General features: G+C 42.9%; 1 protein-coding gene across 4 annotated transcripts in view; it reads left to right on the top strand.

The window, feature by feature from the left end:
* Positions 1–418: 418 nt before the first annotated feature.
* The window catches only part of LOC135513708 (ras-GEF domain-containing family member 1B-A-like), a 79357-nt gene continuing 63506 nt past the window's right edge, over positions 419–16269 (top strand). For 3 of the 4 annotated variants that reach the window (XM_064936586.1, XM_064936585.1, XM_064936583.1), the window contains exon 1: positions 419–721. The gene's annotated coding sequence lies outside the window, so the exon portion shown is untranslated. Of the gene's footprint in view, positions 722–12303; positions 12355–16269 lie in introns of those variants that run through there. The other variant, XM_064936584.1, reaches the window with a different exon arrangement.

Raw genomic sequence — 16269 nt, 5'->3', positions numbered from 1 at the left:
TATTATCTACTTCACCCCTTGGGCTCCCGGGTGGCGCAGTTATAGTCCAAGGCATTGTATCTCAGTGACCCCGGTGCCTCTTTCCCTACAGAAATCCTGGATCGAATCAGGCTGTATCACAAACGGCCGTGATTGGGAGTCCCATAGGGCATCGCACAATTGGACCAGCGTCGTCCGGGTTTGGGCGGTGTAGGTAGTCATTAATAAGAATTTGTTCATAACTGACTTGCCTAGTTAAATAAAAAATAACACAAAACCCATGCCAATAAAGTCCTTTGAATTTAATTGATTTCCCAGTTGTTTTGAAAGCATTAGCCCGCTTAGTTCGTTCTTGACTGTGATTGGCTGGCGGGACTGCCGTAGAGTCAGGTCATTAGAAGGCTTTCTCGGTTTCTGGAGCTCATACAAGTCAATACGCTCGTGAATGAGGATCTCCAGCTGTACACTCGGTAGTTGTCCAACGCGGGCTATTGCGTTATGTGCATGGTGGTTTCGTTCTCTTACCAATAATTCTCCAAAGGCTTTTTAGCAAGGGATGAATATTCTGAATTGCGTGGCTGAGTAGACCTGTGGCTGATACCAGTACAAACTCACAGGTTTCAATTTTCATTGGTACACTTTCTTCATCGGAGAGAGGGAGAGAGTCGTCTCGAAAGTGCGCGCTTTACTCCAGTGGGGAAACGGGATATTACGGATTCTACGTGCAGTTTTTCATTCTGAGGTGAGATATTTTAATTCTTTCCTGTAAACCTTGGAACTTGCTTTAGATTTCAGTTGGATAATTTCTTTACTGTCACAGTAATACGCGTAGGTTTTATGTGCACACAGAGGGCGGCAGTGTGTGTGTGTGTTTCTGCGTTTGGGGAATGTATTTCGTTTCACTTCGTCTGCATTGTGAATTGGGTAGAAATTCAAGCACTATCCGGTTTATTTAGTTAAATACATTTTATGCAGTGAGTTTTGATTAATATTTGGAATAGTTTTGTAATGAATGAACACAAGACCATAGGTAGGTAGGTGTATGCTGGTACGATTTGACAAACGCAACACAACTCACAGTAAGCGTTTCACTGTTAAACCACACTTGTTGTTCACCAAGCATGTGAGTAATAACATTGGATCTGATTCTTCTATACAATGGCTAATTTATGCAGATCAGATTAATTTATTGGGTTATATGTGGTGTCGGTCAACTAGAGTATTCTCGTCACTAAGCACATCACAGAATGCACTTTAATGGAATTTTATTTTACCATTGGTGTCAATGTTAACTATTTTTAACCCTTACTACGCCGAGGTTAAGATGATTCTACCTCACCATAGGCCGCAAGGATCAATACGGGGTCATTCTCACTGAATTCACAAAGGTATGTGATTAACATGCTCCTTGGAGTAGATGGCTGAGTTCCCGCGGGTCCCGACAAGAGATCATTGCGGCGTGGTCGAAAAATGTTCATGCTGCAGTTGAGAACCGGTGGTCAGACAGACACTTTTTTGGGAAGTAAAATATTTTAGTTGTCCCGCAGATACTTTGGAAACGGCCGTCTTTCTGCTCCTGTATGCGTTAGCCTATGTCTATCTATTGTATTAAAAACACAAATGTGTTGCATTATTCACACTCTCTATTCACTGTTTCAAACACTCTTAGAAATGTTATAGAAACAAATGGGTTTCTATCACATGAAACCCTTTAAAGTTCGATATAGAATCCTTTTAAAGGGTTCTTTGATCAGAACCTCAAGGGTTCTTTTTCCATGTAGAACTCTGTATGTCGCCATTTATGAATTATTTTTTAAATATATTTTTTGCTAAGAATATAATATAATAAACTATTTTTTTTTAAAGTGGATGAAAATAATACCTGCATAGTTTGGAGGTTTTATTGTCCTTATATGCAAACATAGTTTGGAAATATGCAGTGGTGGCCAGGGAAGTATCTGTTTGTTTAAAAGATGATCCATGTCAATCTTGGTACCAATTCTGGCTGACTTCTCTATAGAACAGTACAGTATGGGTTGTCTGGCTGACTTCTCTATAGAACAGTACAGTATGGGTTGTTGTCTGGCTGACTTCTCTATAGAACAGTACAGTATGGGTTGTCTGGCAGACTTCTCTATAGAACAGTACAGTATGGGTTGTTGTCTGGCTGACTTCTCTATAGAACAGTACAGTATGGGTTGTTGTCTGGCAGACTTCTCTATAGAACAGTACAGTATGGGTTGTTGTCTGGCAGACTTCTCTATAGAACAGTACAGTATGGGTTGTCTGGCAGACTTCTCTATAGAACAGTACAGTATGGGTTGTCTGGCAGACTTCTCTATAGAACAGTACAGTATGGGTTGTTGTCTGGCTGACTTCTCTATAGAACAGTACAGTATGGGTTGTCTGGCAGACTTCTCTATAGAACAGTACAGTATGGGTTGTTGTCTGGCTGACTTCTCTATAGAACAGTACAGTATGGGTTGTTGTCTGGCAGACTTCTCTATAGAACAGTACAGTATGGGTTGTTGTCTGGCAGACTTCTCTATAGAACAGTACAGTATGGGTTGTCTGGCAGACTTCTCTATAGAACAGTACAGTATGGGTTGTTGTCTGGCTGACTTCTCTATAGAACAGTACAGTATGGGTTGTTGTCTGGCAGACTTCTCTATAGAACAGTACAGTATGGGTTGTTGTCTGGCAGACTTCTCTATAGAACAGTACAGTATGGGTTGTCTGGCAGACTTCTCTATAGAACAGTACAGTATGGGTTGTCTGGCAGACCTCTCTATAGAACAGTACAGTATGGGTTGTTGTCTGACTTCTCTATAGAACAGTACAGTATGGGTTGTCTAGCTGACTTCTCTATAGAACAGTACAGTATGGGTTGTTGTCTGGCAGACTTATCTATAGAACAGTACAGTATGGGTTGTTGTCTGGCTGACTTCTCTATAGAACAGTACAGTATGGGTTGTTGTCTGGCAGACTTCTCTATAGAACAGTACAGTATGGGTTGTCTGGCTGACTTCTCTATAGAACAGTGCAGTATGGGTTGTCTGGCAGACTTCTCTATAGAACAGTACAGTATGGGTTGTTGTCTGGCTGACTTCTCTATAGAACAGTACAGTATGGTTTGTCTGGCTGACTTCTCTATAGAACAGTACAGTATGGGTTGTAGTCTGGCAGACTTCTCTATAGAACAGTACAGTATGGGTTGTTGTCTGGCTGACTTCTCTATAGAACAGTACAGTATGGGTTGTCTGGCTGACTTCTCTATAGAACAGTACAGTATGGGTTGTTGTCTGGCTGACTTCTCTATAGAACAGTACAGTATGGGTTGTCTGGCTGACTTCTCTATAGAACAGTACAGTATGGGTTGTAGTCTGGCAGACTTCTCTATAGAACAGTACAGTATGGGTTGTCTGGCTGACTTCTCTATAGAACAGTACAGTATGGGTTGTTGTCTGGCTGACTTCTCTATAGAACAGTACAGTATGGGTTGTCTGGCTGACTTCTCTATAGAACAGTACAGTATGGGTTGTAGTCTGGCAGACTTCTCTATAGAACAGTACAGTATGGGTTGTTGTCTGGTGACTTCTCTATAGAACAGTACAGTATGGGTTGTCTGGCTGACTTCTCTATAGAACAGTACAGTATGGGTTGTCTGGCTGACTTCTCTATAGAACAGTACAGTATGGGTTGTAGTCTGGCAGACTTCTCTATAGAACAGTACAGTATGGGTTGTCTGGCTGACTTCTCTATAGAACAGTACAGTATGGGTTGTTGTCTGGCAGACTTCTCTATAGAACAGTACAGTATGGGTTGTCTGGCTGACTTCTCTATAGAACAGTACAGTATGGGTTGTCTAGCAGACTTCTCTATAGAACAGTACAGTATGGGTTGTCTGGCAGACTTCTCTATAGAACAGTACAGTATGGGTTGTCTGGCAGACTTCTCTATAGAACAGTACAGTATGGGTTGTCTGGCAGACTTCTCTATAGAACAGTACAGTATGGGTTGTCTGGCAGACTTCTCTATAGAACAGTACAGTATGGGTTGTCTGGCTGACTTCTCTATAGAACAGTACAGTATGGGTTGTCTAGCTGACTTCTCTATAGAACAGTACAGTATGGGTTGTCTAGCTGACTTCTCTATAGAACAGTATAGTATGGGTTGTCTGGCAGAGTTCTCTATAGAACAGTACAGTATGGGTTGTTGTCTAGCTGACTTCTCTATAGAACAGTACAGTATGGGTTGTTGTCTGGCTGACTTCTCTATAGAACAGTACAGTATGGGTTGTCTAGCTGACTTCTCTATAGAACAGTACAGTATGGGTTGTCTGGCTGACTTCTCTATAGAACAGTACAGTATGGGTTGTCTAGCTGACTTCTCTATAGAACAGTACAGTATGGGTTGTCTGGATGACTTCTCTATAGAACAGTACAGTATGGGTTGTCTAGCTGACTTCTCTATAGAACAGTATAGTATGGGTTGTCTGGCTGACTTCTCTATAGAACAGTACAGTATGGGTTGTCTGGCTGACTTCTCTATAGAACAGTACAGTATGGGTTGTCTAGCTGACTTCTCTATAGAACAGTACAGTATGGGTTGTAGTCTGGCTGACTTCTCTATAGAACAGTACAGTATGGGTTGTCTGGCAGAGTTCTCTATAGAACAGTACAGTATGGGTTGTTGTCTGGTGACTTCTCTATAGAACAGTACAGTATGGGTTGTCTGGCTGACTTCTCTATAGAACAGTACAGTGTGGGTTGTTGTCTGGCTGACTTCTCTATAGAACAGTACAGTATGGGTTGTTGTCTGGTGACTTCTCTATAGAACAGTACAGTATGGGTTGTCTAGCTGACTTCTCTATAGAACAGTACAGTATGGGTTGTCTAGCTGACTTCTCTATAGAACAGTACAGTATGGGTTGTTGTCTGGCTGACTTCTCTATAGAACAGTACAGTATGGGTTGTCTGGCAGACTTCTCTATAGAACAGTACAGTATGGGTTGTCTGGCAGACTTCTCTATAGAACAGTACAGTATGGGTTGTAGTCTGGCTGACTTCTCTATAGAACAGTACAGTATGGGTTGTCTAGCAGAGTTCTCTATAGAACAGTACAGTATGGGTTGTCTGGCAGAGTTCTCTATAGAACAGTACAGTATGGGTTGTCTGGCTGACTTCTCTATAGAACAGTACAGTATGGGTTGTCTAGCTGACTTCTCTATAGAACAGTACAGTATGGGTTGTCTAGCTGACTTCTCTATAGAACAGTACAGTATGGGTTGTCTGGCAGACTTCTCTATAGAACAGTACAGTATGGGTTGTAGTCTGGCTGACTTCTCTATAGAACAGTACAGTATGGGTTGTTGTCTGGCTGACTTCTCTATAGAACAGTACAGTATGGGTTGTCTAGCTGACTTCTCTATAGAACAGTACAGTATGGGTTGTTGTCTGGCTGACTTCTCTATAGAACAGTACAGTATGGGTTGTCTAGCTGACTTCTCTATAGAACAGTACAGTATGGGTTGATGTCTGGCTGACTTCTCTATAGAACAGTACAGTATGGGTTGTTGTCTGGTGACTTCTCTATAGAACAGTACAGTATGGGTTGTCTAGCTGACTTCTCTATAGAACAGTATAGTATGGGTTGTCTAGCTGACTTCTCTATAGAACAGTACAGTATGGGTTGTCTGGCTGACTTCTCTATAGAACAGTACAGTATGGGTTGTAGTCTGGCTGACTTCTCTATAGAACAGTACAGTATGGGTTGTCTAGCTGACTTCTCTATAGAACAGTACAGTATGGGTTGTTGTCTGGCTGACTTCTCTATAGAACAGTACAGTATGGGTTGTCTAGCAGACTTCTCTATAGAACAGTACAGTATGGGTTGTCTAGCTGACTTCTCTATAGAACAGTACAGTATGGGTTGTCTAGCTGACTTCTCTATAGAACAGTACAGTATGGGTTGTCTGGCTGACTTCTCTATAGAACAGTACAGTATGGGTTGTCTGGCTGACTTCTCTATAGAACAGTACAGTATGGGTTGTAGTCTGGCTGACTTCTCTATAGAACAGTACAGTATGGGTAGTCTGGCTGACTTCTCTATAGAACAGTACAGTATGGGTTGTCTAGCTGACTTCTCTATAGAACAGGACAGTATGGGTTGTCTGGCTGGCTTCTCTATAGAACAGTACAGTATGGGTTGTCTAGCTGACTTCTCTATAGAACAGTACAGTATGGGTTGTCTGGCTGACTTCTCTATAGAACAGTACAGTATGGGTTGTCTAGCTGACTTCTCTATAGAACAGTACAGTATGGGTTGTCTGGCTGACTTCTCTATAGAACATTACAGTATGGGTTGTCTGGCTGACTTCTCTATAGAACATTACAGTATGGGTTGTAGTCTGGCTGACTTCTCTATAGAACAGTACAGTATGGGTTGTAGTCTGGCTGACTTCTCTATAGAACAGTACAGTATGGGTTGTCTAGCTGACTTCTCTATAGAACAGTACAGTATGGGTTGTTGTCTGGCTGACTTCTCTATAGAACAGTACAGTATGGGTTGTCTAGCTGACTTCTCTATAGAACAGTACAGTATGGGTTGTTGTCTGGCTGACTTCTCTATAGAACAGTACAGTATGGGTTGTTGTCTGGCAGACTTCTCTATAGAACAGTACAGTATGGGTTGTAGTCTGGCTGACTTCTCTATAGAACAGTACAGTATGGGTTGTCTAGCTGACTTCTCTATAGAACAGTACAGTATGGGTTGTCTGGCTGACTTCTCTATAGAACAGTACAGTATGGGTTGTCTAGCTGACTTCTCTATAGAACAGTACAGTATGGGTTGTCTGGCTGACTTCTCTATAGAACAGTACAGTATGGGTTGTCTAGCTGACTTCTCTATAGAACAGTACAGTATGGGTTGTCTGGCTGACTTCTCTATAGAACATTACAGTATGGGTTGTCTGGCTGACTTCTCTATAGAACATTACAGTATGGGTTGTAGTCTGGCTGACTTCTCTATAGAACAGTACAGTATGGGTTGTAGTCTGGCTGACTTCTCTATAGAACAGTACAGTATGGGTTGTCTAGCTGACTTCTCTATAGAACAGTACAGTATGGGTTGTAGTCTGGCTGACTTCTCTATAGAACAGTACAGTATGGGTTGTCTGGCTGACTTCTCTATAGAACAGTACAGTATGGGTTGTCTGGCAGACTTCTCTATAGAACAGTACAGTATGGGTTGTAGTCTAGCAGACTTCTCTATAGAACAGTACAGTATGGGTTGTCTAGCTGACTTCTCTATAGAACAGTACAGTATGGGTTGTTGTCTGGCTGACTTCTCTATAGAACAGTACAGTATGGGTTGTCTAGCTGACTTCTCTATAGAACAGTACAGTATGGGTTGTTGTCTGGCTGACTTCTCTATAGAACAGTACAGTATGGGTTGTTGTCTGGCAGACTTCTCTATAGAACAGTACAGTATGGGTTGTTGTCTGGCAGACTTCTCTATAGAACAGTACAGTATGGGTTGTCTGGCTGACTTCTCTATAGAACAGTACAGTATGGGTTGTCTAGCTGACTTCTCTATAGAACAGTACAGTATGGGTTGTCTGGCAGACTTCTCTATAGAACAGTACAGTATGGGTTGTCTAGCTGACTTCTCTATAGAACAGTACAGTATGGGTTGTTGTCTGGCTGACTTCTCTATAGAACAGTACAGTATGGGTTGTTGTCTGGCAGACTTCTCTATAGAACAGTACAGTATGGGTTGTCTAGCTGACTTCTCTATAGAACAGTACAGTATGGGTTGTTGTCTGGCTGACTTCTCTATAGAACAGTACAGTATGGGTTGTTGTCTGGCAGACTTCTCTATAGAACAGTACAGTATGGGTTGTCTAGCTGACTTCTCTATAGAACAGTACAGTATGGGTTGTTGTCTGGCTGACTTCTCTATAGAACAGTACAGTATGGGTTGTTGTCTGGCAGACTTCTCTATAGAACAGTACAGTATGGGTTGTCTAGCTGACTTCTCTATAGAACAGTACAGTATGGGTTGTTGTCTGGCTGACTTCTCTATAGAACAGTACAGTATGGGTTGTTGTCTGGCAGACTTCTCTATAGAACAGTACAGTATGGGTTGTCTAGCTGACTTCTCTATAGAACAGTACAGTATGGGTTGTTGTCTGGCTGACTTCTCTATAGAACAGTACAGTATGGGTTGTTGTCTGGCAGACTTCTCTATAGAACAGTACAGTATGGGTTGTCTAGCTGACTTCTCTATAGAACAGTACAGTATGGGTTGTCTAGCTGACTTCTCTATAGAACAGTACAGTATGGGTTGTTGTCTAGCTGACTTCTCTATAGAACAGTACAGTATGGGTTGTCTAGCTGACTTCTCTATAGAACAGTACAGTATGGGTTGTCTAGCTGACTTCTCTATAGAACAGTACAGTATGGGTTGTCTGGCTGGTTCTTGAGAAGAAGAAGAACAAAGGAGCATAAACACGAATTAATCCTCAGGAATAAACATGAGTTTATTAAGTCAAAAGATAGAATGACAACTTGCATGCAGTTGTTGTCAGCAGCAGCCGGAAGAGAGATCCTCTGTCTCTGATCGTTCTGGGTTACTGCCAGACTGAGCAAGACATAGATAGTGTGTTAAACATCATGTCATGAATAACTAGACGTTTGAATCACCACCATTTATTATAATGTAATGTATCCCATTTAGCAAACGCTTTTGTCCAAAGCGACTTACAAGTCGGCTGGGGCCACTACTTTTACATATGGGTGGCCCCAGTGGGAATCGAACCCACGACGCTTGGCGTTGCAAGCGCCATGCTCTACCGACTGAGCCACACAGGACAATGTATTATAAATCATTTAGATACATCCTCTCAATCAGCCCTCTGCTCATAACATGCATTCAAGAGGTCAGCGGTCTTCTAATTTAATAGTCCTCTCATCTGAATACTGAAATTAAAGGAACCATTAGATAATAGCCAATGTCAGGCCGGGTATGTAGCTCTATTTGGCATATTACATATTAACAATATAATAAGAGTTAGCTGGTTAGTGTGTAAAGTGGCTAATTAAAGTAGCTTACCTTTAGCTTTTTCCTGTCTAACGTTAGCTAGCTAGCTAGCTTACAAACGTGCTCAAATTCTAATACAACTTTATTTATCTAGCCTATAATTTATCACATGACTTTGGCTTCATATATTTGAATTAAATAATCAACTTTGCTTACCTTAAAGATTCAATATGCAGAAATCGCTCCGTCATTTCCTGGTTGTAGAAGTTCTAATTAGTTTTGTCTAATTTTCAGTTTGTGACAAAACAAGAAATGGTTTAGTGTAGAGAATAATTGTACCGTCTAAACTGCTGCGAAATATATTTTCAATAACCACAAGTATTGGATGTACAAAACCGAAAGTAAAAGACGCAAAACCAACATTTTATAAACGGGAAGCATAGAAATTCCGCATATAGAACAAATCTACCACTTCTTAGACTTGCTTTCAATTAACATTTCTATGTGAATTTGGTTGCGTCGCCCAAAAAGTTACATATTTCAGCTTTAATACATATAATATCGGTAGGCTATTTGCCTGTTCAACCACCGTCGTTTTGCATCGTCATGCTGGACTGTCTTTGATTTTTTTATTTGTAAGTTTTAATTTACACATTTTATTAATGTGTAAACATTTTAAACATTTTAATTGACATTTTAGAAATTTTTGATCTAGAACCCCCTTTGTTAATCTAAGAGTCTATTATTTATTATTATTTTATTAAACACATTATTTCCTCTTGTTTCGAGCTAGTATTGAGTTTGCAACAGCACAGAAATACCTTATTTACATAAGAGTTCAGACACTTTGCAATGAGACTCGAAATTGAACTCAGGTGCATCCTGTTTCCGTTGATCATCCTTAAGATGTTTCTACAACTTGATTGGAGTCCACCTGTGGTAAATTCAATTGATTGGACATGATTTGGAAACGCGCACACCTGTCTATATAAAAGGTCCCACAGTTGACAGTGCATGTCAGAGCAAACACCAAGCCATGAGGCCAAAGGAATTGTCCATAGAGCTCTGAGACAAGAACAAATCTGGGGAAGGGTACCAAAAAATATCTGCAGCATTGAATGTCCCCAAGAACACAGTGGCCTCCATCATTCTTACATGGAAGACATTTGGAACCATTCCTAGAGCTGGCCTCCAGGCCAAAATGAGAAATCGGGGGAGAAGGGCCTTGGTCAGGGAGGTGACCAAGAACCCGATGGTCACTCTGACAGAGCTCCAGAGTTCCTCTGTGGAGATGGGAGAACCTTCCAGAAGAACAACCATCTCTGCAGCACTCCACCAATCAGGCCTTTATGGTAGAGTGGCCAGACAGAAGCCACTCCTCAGCAAAAGGCACATGACAGCCTCCTTGGAGTTTGCCAAAAGGCACCTAAAGGACTCTCAGACCATGAGAAACAAGATTCTCTGATCTGAAGAAACTACGATTGAACTCTTTGGCCTGAATGCCAAGCGTCACATCTGGAGGAAACCTGGCACCACCCCAATAGTGAAGCATGGGGGTGGCAGCATCATGCTGTGGGGATGTTTTTCAGTGGAAGGGACTGGGAGACTAGTCAGGATCGAGGGAAAGATGAACGGAGCAAAGCACAGATCCTTTAGATCCTTGATGAAAACCTGCTCCAGAGCGCTCAGGACCTCAGAATGGGGCGAAGGTTCACCTTCCACATGACAGCGACCCTAAGCACACAGCCAAGACAACACAGGAGTGGCTTCAAGACAAGTCTCAATGTCCTTGAGTGGCCCAGCCAGAGCCCGGACTTGAACCCGATCGAACATCTCTGGAGAGACCTGAAAATAGCTGTTCAGTGACACTCCCCACCCAACCTGACAGAGCATGAGAGGATCTGCAGAGAAGAATGGGAGAAACACCCCAAATACAGGTGCGCCAAGCTTGTAGCGTCATACCCCAAATGTGCTTCAACAAAGTACTGAGTAAAGGGTCTGAATACTTATGTAAATGTGATATTTCATTTTGTATTTTTTTTAAATGAATTTGCAAAAATATCTAAACCTGTTTTTGCTTTGTCGTTATGGGGTATTGTGTGTAGATTGACGAGGGGAAAAAAAACAATTTTATCCAATTTTATCCAAGGCTGTAGAGTCAATTAAATTGTTTCTTCATCATCTTGCCAGGTAGTTATCTAGCTGTGGCCATCTGGAATCTAGATCATAAGCAATACGCACAGAAGATATGCATTGCCAAACAACGCTACTGCCACCTTCTGGCTTGGAGTATTTTAACAAGGCTGAGTGACTGACGACTCCAAGGTCTTTGCTGTGTGAACACAAAAGAGATTGACTGCCGCCGGTGTCGCGAGGTGCTAAATACTGTCGGCAGGCAAACATTTGACTATCCTACTAGTGTGTCTGAGCTTTAAGTTGTAGGCCTATTAGTAGTTATTAATTATATAATTATAAATTATTAATATTATGCTGTTATTTTTTATACAGTAGTTGCCATATTATTCTTGTTGCTAAGTATTGCTTGTTTAAAAAAAACATTCGGACGTTTCAAAAACGATGGTGCGTCAAGAGATTTCTTCCTGCAATACTTTGGAGGAGGGGGGGGGCTATTATTACTTTGTAGGGGGGCTATTATTACTTTGTAGGGGGGGTATTATTACTCTGGAGGGGGGGGGGCTATTATTACTTTGGAGGGGGTAGGCTATTATTACTTTGTAGGGGGGGGCTATTATTACTCTGGAGGGGGGCTATTATTACTTTGGAGGGGGTAGGCTATTATTACTTTGTAGGGGGGCTATTATTACTTTGGAGGGGGTAGGCTATTATTACTTTGGAGGGGGTAGGCTATTATTACTTTGGAGGGGGTGGCTATTATTACTTTGGAGGGGGAGCTATTATTACTTTGGAGGGGGGCTATTATTACTTTGTAGGGGGGGCTATTATTACTTTGGAGGGGGGGGGGGCTATTATTACTTTGGAGGGGGGGGGCTATTATTACTTTGGAGGGGGGGGGGCTATTATTACTTTGGAGGGGGGGTGGCTATTATTACTTTGGAGGGGGGGGTAGGCTATTATTACTTTGGAGGGGGGGCTATTATTGGCATATATCAGGCCTGAAACATTCATGACAATGAATACATGGAATTAATGTGTGTGATCACAACTTTCCATATCCCATCTGTGTCTGGCTCTCTGTCACATGTTGGTAAAACATATTTTTTTCCTTCTTCTTATTTGCAGAAGTGTCCACTAGTTCCAGCGTAGGGAGAAAGTCCCCCTCCTGCTCTAAACTGCACTGCAGATATCTTGACTGTAGGTTGTCGACCAAGTGTGTGTGTGTGTGTTGCACCAGTCAGTCACCCAGAGGAGGGACTTGGCATGTGATGATGAGTTGTCAGTGTAGTGTTATTAATAAGAGAGCCAATGAATGACTGGGGACAGATTGGTGTTGGTGTGAATGTAGGGTAATGATACATGTGGTATTTAAAGAGATGATTACTGTCATTCTTATTCAGGAAGTCATTGTACACGGGAATGTGTTCCTGATTTACCTTGTTAAATAAAGCTTTTGGGGGTAATGGTTTAATTATTGAAGAATACCTCTGGTGATATGGTTTTCCTCATCGTAGTGTATAAAAACAGATGGCCACACAGACAGTGAGATCACAGTCACAACCACACAGACAGTGAGATCACAGTCACAACCACACAGACAGTGAGGTCACAGTCACAACCACACAGACAGTGAGGTTACAATCACAACCACACAGACAGTGAGGTTACAGTCACACAGACAGTGAGGTTACAATCACACAGACAGTGAGATCAGTCACAACCACACCGACAGTGAGGTCACAATCACAACCACACAGACCGTGAGGTTACAATCACACAGACAGTGAGGTCACAATCACAACTACACAGACAGTAAGGTTACAATCACACAGACAGTGAGGTCACAATCACAACTACACAGACAGTAAGGTTACAGTCACACAGACAGTGAGGTTACAATCACAACCACACAGCCAGTGAGATTACAATCACACAGACAGTGAGGTCACAGTCACAACCACACAGCCAGTGAGGTTACAATCACACAGACCGTGAGGTTACAATCACACAGACCGTGAGGTTACAATCACACAGACAGTGAGATCACAGTCACAACCACACAGACAGTAAGGTTACAGTCACACAGACAGTGAGGTCACAGTCACAACCACACAGACAGTGAGGTTACAATCACACAAACAGTGAGGTCACAGTCACAACCACACAGACAGTGAGGTTACAATCACACAGACAGTGAGATCACAGTCACAACCACACAGACAGTGAGGTTACAATCACAACCACACAGCCAGTGAGGTTACAATCACAACCACACAGACAGTGAGGTTACAATCACAACCACACAGCCAGTGAGGTTACAATCACAACCACACAGCCAGTGAGGTTACAATCACAACCACACAGACAGTGAGGTTACAATCACAACCACACAGCCAGTGAGGTTACAATCACAACCACACAGACAGTGAGGTTACAATCACAACCACACAGCCAGTGAGGTTACAATCACAACCACACAGACAGTGAGGTCACAATCACAACCACCACAATAACCAATCTGGTCTTTAGTTTTTGGTTCCTCTATCACCCAGCCAGGTTGCTGAACCAAACCACCATCAGCGTGCTTTCTTCTTCAGCTGAGGAGTTGACATGTGGCTCGTGTACACCTGGAATCTCATCGGCAGAATGTTGTCCTCGTGGCAGAGCAGACTATTTAAGCATCCCTAATGTTTCCATCCATGGAGGCTTGTGTCCTGTGTGTGAGTGTGTGTCCTGTGTGTGAGTGTGTGTCCTGTGTGTGAGTGTGTGTCCTGTGTGTGAGTGTGTGTCCTGTGTGAGTGTGTGTCCTGTGTGAGTGTGTGTCCTGTGTGAGTGTGTGTCCTGTGTGAGTGTGTGTCCTGTGTGAGTGTGTGTCCTGTGTGAGTGTGTGTCCTGTGTGAGTGTGTGTCCTGTGTGTGTGTGTGTCCTGTGTGTGTGTGTGTGTCCTGTGTGAGTGTGTGAGTGTGTGAGCGTGTGTCCTGTGTGAGCGTGTGCAGTCGTGCACTTCACATGCATTTGTTTTGGCAGAGGCTGTTATGGCCACAAGGGACTGAGAGAGAGAGAAACCTCTGGTCCATTAGACAGGACCTCAGAGTGTGGCATTTCATGATATTGCTTAGTCATTTTAATTGTATGGAATGAATCTACAGACAGGGTCACGTTAAAAACAAAATGCATTGATCTCTGTATCGTTTAATACCATGAAAATGTAGTTTTTGTGTAATGAGTCTTGCATTGGGCGTATTAAGAATGTTGGTTAAAATAAAATATGTATTCATTGAATCTCGGCTTTACGGTGAATCTCAAGTCTCTCTGTGAGTTGTCTCGTGATCTCCCTCTCACCGTGAGACACCTGGTACAAGAAATACACAGGCTCTGACTTCTCTCTCTCTGTGTGTGTAAATCATTATGCTACTCTGAATAAAGGAGATGGTGTGAGCCTGTCCCTGTCCAGTCAAAGACCCCATTGTGTAGTGCCCAAGGGAGAATGCTCTTTCCTGGGATAGGAGACTCCAGCAGTCTTTATTTCATCTTTATTTAAGTAGGCGAGTCAGTTAAGAACAAATTATTATTTACAATGACGGCCTAGAAACAGTGTGGTTAACTGCCTGTTCAGGGGCAGAATGACAGATTTGTACCTTGTCAGCTCGGGGGTTTGAATTTACAACCTTCCGGTTACTAGTCCAACGCTCTAACCACTAGGCTACCTGCTGGTTACTAGTCCAACACTCTAACCACTAGACTACCTGCTGGTTACTAGTCCAACACTCTAACCAATAGACTACCTGCTGGTTACTAGTCCAACGATCTAACCACTAGGCTACCTGCTGGTTACTAGTCCAACACTCTAACCACTAGGCTACCTGCTGGTTACTAGTCCAACGCTCTAACAACTAGGCTACCTGCTGGTTACTAGTCCAACACTCTAACCACTAGGCTACCTGCTGGTTACTAGTCCAACACTCTAACCACTAGGCTACCTGCTGGTTACTAGTCCAACACTCTAACCACTAGACTACCTGCTGGTTACTAGTCCAACGCTCTAACAACTAGGCTACCTGCTGGTTACTAGTCCAACACTCTAACCACTAGGCTACCTGCTGGTTACTAGTCCAACACTCTAACCACTAGGCTACCTGCTGGTTACTAGTCCAACACTCTAACCACTAGGCTACCTGCTGGTTACTAGTCCAACACTCTAACCACTAGACTACCTGCTGGTTACTAGTCCAACGCTCTAACAACTAGGCTACCCTGCCCCAGTCTGCTTGGCTGGCACTCTACATTGAGCTCAGGTGCATCCTGTTTCCATTGATCATCCTTAAGATGTTTCTACAACTTGATTGGAGTCCACCTGTGGTAAATTCAATATATTTGTAATTTATTTGGAAAGGCACACACCAGTCTATATAAGGTCCCACAGTTGACAGTGCATGTCAGAGCAAAAACCAAGCCAAGAGGTCGAACGAATTGTCCGTAGAGCTCTGAGCCAGGACGGTGTCGAGGCACAGATCTGGGGAAGGGTACCAAAATATTTCTGCAGCATTGAAGGTCCCCAAGAACATAGTGGCCTCCATCATTCTTCAATGGAAAAGTTTGGAAATACCAAGCCTCATTCTAGAGCTGGCCGCCCGGCCAAACTGAGAAATCGATGTGAAGGACCTTGGTCAGGGAGGTGACCAAGAACCCGATGGTCACTCTGACAGAGCTCCAGAGTTCCTCTTTGGAGATGGGAGAATCTTCCAGAAGGACAACCGTGTCCCGCAGCCCTCCACCAATCAAGCCTTTATGGAAGAGTGGCCAGACGGAAGCCACTCCTCAGTAAAAGGCACATGACAGCCCACATGGGCTGGACTCTCAGACCACGAGAAACAAGATTCTCTGGTCTGATAAAACTACGATTGAACTCTTTGACCTGAATGCCAAGCGTTACTGTTACGTACGCCTGCTACTTAACACCCTGCTACAACTCAACTCCCCATGGATGTAGAGAGGTATGTGACTGTAGGTGGAGGTAGAGAGGTATGTGACTGTAGGTGGAGGTAAAGAGGTATTTGACTGTAGGTGGAGGTAGAGAGGTATGTGACTGTAGGTGGAGGTAAAGAGGTTTGT

This window comes from Oncorhynchus masou, chromosome 25, assembly GCF_036934945.1.
Source record: "Oncorhynchus masou masou isolate Uvic2021 chromosome 25, UVic_Omas_1.1, whole genome shotgun sequence".
NCBI lineage: Eukaryota > Metazoa > Chordata > Actinopteri > Salmoniformes > Salmonidae > Oncorhynchus > Oncorhynchus masou.
Note: the sequence above shows the minus strand (reverse complement) of the source record. Positions and strands in the feature narration are given on the sequence as shown.